The 6,314-nt window shown below is 35.9% G+C and overlaps 1 long non-coding RNA gene across 1 annotated transcript; it reads left to right on the top strand.

Moving 5' to 3' along the window:
• Nucleotides 1–3,215: 3,215 nt before the first annotated feature.
• Nucleotides 3,216–3,715, top strand: LOC122067273. Its single transcript, XR_006136643.1, has 2 exons — nucleotides 3,216–3,325; nucleotides 3,454–3,715. It is a non-coding gene; the product is annotated as an uncharacterized LOC122067273 (long non-coding RNA).
• Nucleotides 3,716–6,314: the final 2,599 nt, after the last annotated feature.

Raw genomic sequence — 6,314 nt, 5'->3', positions numbered from 1 at the left:
GTGTACAGGGCTGGAGATTGATAAACCCTACCTGCTTGCTTGTGTCTATGCTTAGACACATGCAAGTGGAAAAATATCTCCTTGCCCCCCACCTCAAATGCTGAAGATGCCACCGATAGCCTTCCATTGTTTGTATACTAATTTTTCCCTACGTGTATGATGGTAGGCTGTGCACCATATGACCAATAAAAGGCATGCATGCATATCAATAAATAAAGCATTATTGGGTTCTTAACTTTCTCATCCCTCCTATCTTATGTTTCATTTTTTTTTTTTTCTACTTAAAATTTTGTGATCCGATAAACTTATTTCCTTCTTGGTAGTTTAAAAGGAAAGTTTTTGCCAAAATTTCTAACATGAAATCACTCAATCCTAAAATTGTTATTTGGTTGAGCTTGGGCTTTGTTCTCTGGTTCTATGACTGCTGGTGAATCAGGACCAATTGCCTGATGTCCAGTTTCAACTTTAACTTTTCCAACAAAGGCAGTGGTGTATAGGTTTTAGGTAATTGCTTTTGGTTTTTGAAGTTATCTAATGGCTGCTCTGATGGAGGATTTCAATTCCCATAAACCCAAAATCAGGGACCCAATCCCTATTAATTAGCCTATACAGAACTGTGTTTCTATGTATTGTATTCATTAGACTATCCAAGGTAATGTTGACTATACAAGGAAAATTGACTCAATACAAGAGAATCGTTTACAACTAACAATTCCCATTATACCACAACTTGGCCTAACGTGGCACATTGGCCACATCATCAGCTTACAAAAATAGCTTGAGTAATGACCAGCTCCTGTTCAACCTGGTTCAACCGTCTGGTTCAGCATGTTTCCATGAACTGTGGGAGAAACACTAGGGTACACATGGTTAATGTTGTTAATGTTCGGTTCAAGATATCATATCTCTCATTTCCATGTATTAATAGATTTCATCTGAAAGATATATGCTAGATATACATACATGGAAATCATGTTTTGAGTTGGGATTTTGTGAGGTTGAAACCAAATTGGATCATATCGAAATCGAAATGAACTTAAAAAAATCGGATGGAAGTCAATATAACCCGATAAGAAACCGTTAAATACCCGAATTTTGTAGACACCTTTTTTTCATACTTTTGATATATTTACATGGTAAACAGAAACCAAACTGATAAGAGAAATTGAAACCGGTGTATCCTTATTGGTAATTATTTTGGTTTCATGCATTCTCACCCCAAAAACCAATGATATGAAACCAAAACCTGTCCAAACCAATCGATTGACACCTTACTCAACTATTTGGAATGAGGTCCTCTCTAGTACACCAGCTCCTTGTCCCGTGTGCAACGGATGGCTGGGAGGCACTTGGGATGGGTGCTCGGGTGCTGCCAGCCGAATGTAGAAATGGAATCTTTGTAGACAGCTAACAGCACCCACAAGTACCTCCTAACCATCTGATGTGCACTGGGGTTTGAAGACCTTGTCCCATTTAGAAAAATACGATTAATTGCTGCACTCTTTAAACCTAATTAAGGCACCCACAAATATGGATATTTAATTACCGTCAAATATATATCTACATTCTAAGTACTTGGCCATGCATCCCAAGTGCCTCTGAGGCATCAGCCATGCATCCGATGCCCTCTGGATCTTGTCCCATTTAGAGAAATAAGAGTAACTGCTCACCTTAGTCCTTTTTTTTTTTTGGTAAAATCTCTTTAAACATAATTAAGGCACCTAAATATGGGTATTTAATTTAATTATTGCCAAATATATATATATATATATATATCTACATTCTAAGTAAGCACCCGGCCACGCATCCTGAGTGCCTCGCAGTCATCCATTGCACTCTGCATCTCGTCCCATTTAGAAAAATAAGAGTAATCTCTCTCTTTAATCCTATTTATTTATTTTGTAATTTTTTGGTAAACTCTCTTTAACCTAATTAAGGCACCCAAATATGGGTCTTTAATATGATTACTACCCAAATATATATATATATATATTACTCTAACTCTCTAAGTAAGCACCAGGCTACGCATCCCAAGTGCCTCCGAGCCATATAACTCATTCTGGATCTCTTCCCATTTAGAAAAATAAGAGTAACTGCTCTCTTTAATCCTATTCTTTTTTTGATAAACTCTCTTTAAACCTAATTAAGGCACCCAAATATGGGTCTTTAATTTAATTACTGCCAAACATATATCTACATTCTATGTAATCATCAGCCATGCATCCCAAGTGCCTCCCACCCATAGTCTGATGCACTATGGGTCTCATCCCATTTAGAAAAATAAGAGTAACTGCTCTCTTTTTTTTTTTTTTTGTTGTAATCCCTCTTTTTAACCTAATTAAGGCACCTAAATATGAGTCTTTAATTTAATTACTACTAAATATATAACTACATTCTAAGTAAACACCGGCCAAGCATCCCAAGACCCTCCCAGCCATCTGATGCACTTTGGATCGCATACCATTTAGAAAAATAAGAGTAACTCCTCCCTTTGATATTTAAAAAAAAAAAAAAACCCCTCTCTTTAAACCTAATTAAGGCACCTAAATATGGGTCTTTAATTTAATTACTGCCAAATATATATCTACATTCTAAGTAAGCACCCAGCCACACATCCCAATTCCCTCCCAGCCATCTGATGCACTATGGATGTCGTTCCATTTAGAAAAATAAGAGTAATTGCTCCTCTTTAATCCTTTTTTTTTTGTTTTTGTTTTGGTTCACTCTCTATTAAGGCATTCAAATATGAGTCTTTAATTCAATTACTGCCAAATATATATCTACATTCTAGATAAGCACCGGGCCACACATCCCAAGTGCATTCCAGCCATCCGATGCACTATGGATCTCGTCCCGTTTAGAAAAATAAGAGTAACTGCTCTCTTTCTCCCTTTTTTTTTGGTAAACTCTCTTTCAACCTAATTAAGACACTTAAATGTGGGTCTTTAGTTTAATTACTACCAAATATATATCTATATTCTAAATAAGCACCTGGCCACGCATCCCAAGTGCCTCCTAGCCATCTGATGCACTCTGAATCTCGTCCCATTAAGAAAAATAAGAATAGTTGCTCTCTTTAATTTAATTACTGCCAAATATATATATATATATATATATCTACATTCTAAGTAAGCATATCATCTTTGGAGCTCCAAAAGTAATCCCTATTTCTCTATAAATACCACTCATTATAAGCAGGGAGGGAACAAAAAGCACTCAACTTAACATCGGATTGAGGATTAGCTTATAACAGTTGGAGATTTATAAGTAATGGCTAAGGTTTCTTGTACCCCTTTCCTCATTGTTGCTATCCTTGTCTTCAGAGGTTTGTTCTCACTTTCAATTCCTAGCCCTATGTGGTTTGCAATGTAATGATAGGTTTAACTTCATCATTATTTGGTGTTGATGATAAACTATTGGAAAATATTTATATCATGGGTTGTTTGCATGCAGCTGCATCGTCAATGTGGTGATGAAAGCAGATGCGCAAGTGAAGGTTTGCCCGGTGGTATTGCATCCTACTGGCTGCACCCTCCTAGCTTGTGGTGAAGAGTGCTACAAAAAATTTAACGGCGCCAGAGGAGTTTGTGAACAGAACGATTTTTCTGTACACCCCACATATAGATGTGTTTGTAACCGCATTTGCTAGAACCATAATAAGCCTCTCTTTCTTTACATGTCTGGTCACCATATGAGCAATAAAAGGCTTTAAAAATAATTGGATTCTTTTCTTTTTCCCTCCAATGCTTATTTATTTATTTAAAAATTTTGTGATCTGATAAAGCTTTAATTTCCTTCTTAGTTGGTAGTTTAGATGGAAAGTTTTGGTCAAAATTTCAACATGAAATCACTGAATCCCAAAACTTTATTTGCTTAAGCTTGGCTTTGTTCTCTGGTTCTACGACAGCTGGTGGACCAGCACCAATAGAGGAAAATGAAACCCGTCAAGCAACCTAGTCCATATAATCAGTGGTTTGATTGATGGATTTTTACTGTTATATCTGATCTGAAATGTTTAATTAATTTAGTACTTGATTCATCACCTCAATGTTCATGGCCTTTCTCTAGGGGTGTCAATTGATGCTGTCCTGAATTTATTATTTATTTTCTTGTTTTATTTATGACCGTCCATTTAACTAAATGGATTTACCTTAAGCATGCAACCTCTTGTTTATTATCGGTCGGTCAATTATCGAGTTTTAATTGAGGTAAATCCGTAAAAGGGACTTAGACAGACTACTGCACCATTTAACTATAAACAGTCCATGCCAAAAATTGGTCTCTAAAGTAGGGCCACGGGGGAATACCAATAAAATGAGCCTCAGTTGTGAAAGGCCAGAAGAGAAACACAAGGTTAGGGCATTGGGCAGGGGCTAGTCTTTATTCTTTACGTTTTGGGGGTTGAATAAGAATTTCAAATAAGTTAAAGGCTAGGGATTGTAATCATCAGTCCTAGTCGGATGAACTATCGATAAATCCCTTGCATCAAGAACATCCGTTTATATTATGGAAGGGGTTGAGCTTCACAAATTTATTAAACGGGTCAGGCTGCTTTTGGGCTTGACCGATTGGGTTAATTGGGCCTGGAATTGACACCCTTACCTATCTTAATCATGTGGTCTACTAGAAAATATATATATTTTTTAATATATTTTCAACTGAACTAAAGTACATCTTTTGCTTTTTTTTATTTTTATTTTTTAAATATGTTCATTGCTGACTTTTTTTATTTCTTTTTTATGAGAAAAGAAAAAATTTAAATTAAGATAATATTCTTTCTAGAGTGTTAAAGTTCGGATTACAAAGCGCTTGATCATTGTACTACACGCTACTTGGCCAAAAAAAAAGAAAAAAAATCAGTTCATTAGTAGGCCCGAGTTGGAATCTGATGTTAGATGAAGTACTGTAAAGTTTCAAAAAAATAGGGAATGTGCTCAAATGCCATGAAATGGTTATTGGGTAAAAAAGAATCCTACTTAGAAGTTCCGCATCAGACCACACCACCTTAATCGTCCATCCTTTTAGTTGTACTTCTGTGATTCCTTTAAGTAACTCCCTTGTTGTTGCCTCAATGGGATTCCCTGTCATCAAGTAATCGGGCATAAATGAGAGACACTCTCCATTATAGATAAAGCATGTTGCCCACTCACACACTTTTAACTTTTCATCCCTAACCGAAGCAGTAAGCATGATGATATAATCTAAATATGGGATGATTATAGCATGGTTTGGAATGGGGTCTTGGAGATTACCTGTTGATTTGATTCCTTAAACTGGTTTGTGGCTGGAGAATCATAGTACCACCAAAAAGCAGGAGACAGAATATTATGTGGATTAAACTTCTTATGCTTAAAAGATAATTTTGTTCCGATGATTCCAAATAAAGTACCATGTGATGATTAGAAGGATAAAAAAAAATTCTTGGTCCTCTTAGGAATGATATTTTTATTGAAGCATAACATAATAAAATGTAAGAAAGAGGGAGCAGAGAAATGTTTAGTGTTTAAACCAATGGCACATGGTCCAAGTGTGCTTGGTAAAATCACAAGAAAAAAATAAATGCCATAAGGATTCATGTTGGTCATGGCAGAAACTACAAAGCGGTCAAATTGCTTCCATTTGCCCTAACATCCTTAGTGAGGAATGAGGATGCCTCACTCTAGAATTTGCTTATAAATACCGTTCACTATAAGCAAGGAGGGAACCAAAAAGCAGTCACTTAACATCGGAGTGAGGATTAGCTTATAACAGTTGGAGATTTAGTAAGTAATGGCTAAGGTTTCTTATACCCCCTTCCTCATCAATGCTATCCTTGTCTTCTTTGGTTTGTTCTCTGTTTGAGATTTTAAATGTAACCGCAAGCGTACGGATCAGTGTAGCTACGGGTTGAACTTAGGGAGAGCAGTCACTTTATTTTTTTTTTCTTTTAATAATGCGAAAGTGAACCTATTAATGGTTGTGATCTAATTCTAACTACCGTCCTAAACATATGTATCTAAAATAACGTCCTAACCATTCGTCATCTAAGAATTTAAAGACACAAGCCACGTAATTAAAATTAAATAAATAAATAAGTGAAAATAAACAACCCACGCAATTAAAAAAAAATAAAGGAAAAAAATGCTGAAATAAAAATAAAGTAAAAGAAATGGGCGAAAGCTAAAGAGAGACTCACAAGTAGGTTTCTCTACTTAGTCCGAGGGATGCATCATAATATGAGCTTCCCTACTTGACCAGAGAGTCACTCTTACAAGGATTACTCTACTTGGCTTTAGGGAAAGGGAGACAACTAAAATAAAAGCAATAAATTGATG

This window comes from Macadamia integrifolia, unplaced genomic scaffold, assembly GCF_013358625.1.
Source record: "Macadamia integrifolia cultivar HAES 741 unplaced genomic scaffold, SCU_Mint_v3 scaffold2800, whole genome shotgun sequence".
Taxonomy (NCBI): Eukaryota; Viridiplantae; Streptophyta; class Magnoliopsida; order Proteales; family Proteaceae; genus Macadamia; species Macadamia integrifolia.
This window is presented reverse-complemented; position numbering and strand designations above follow the sequence as displayed.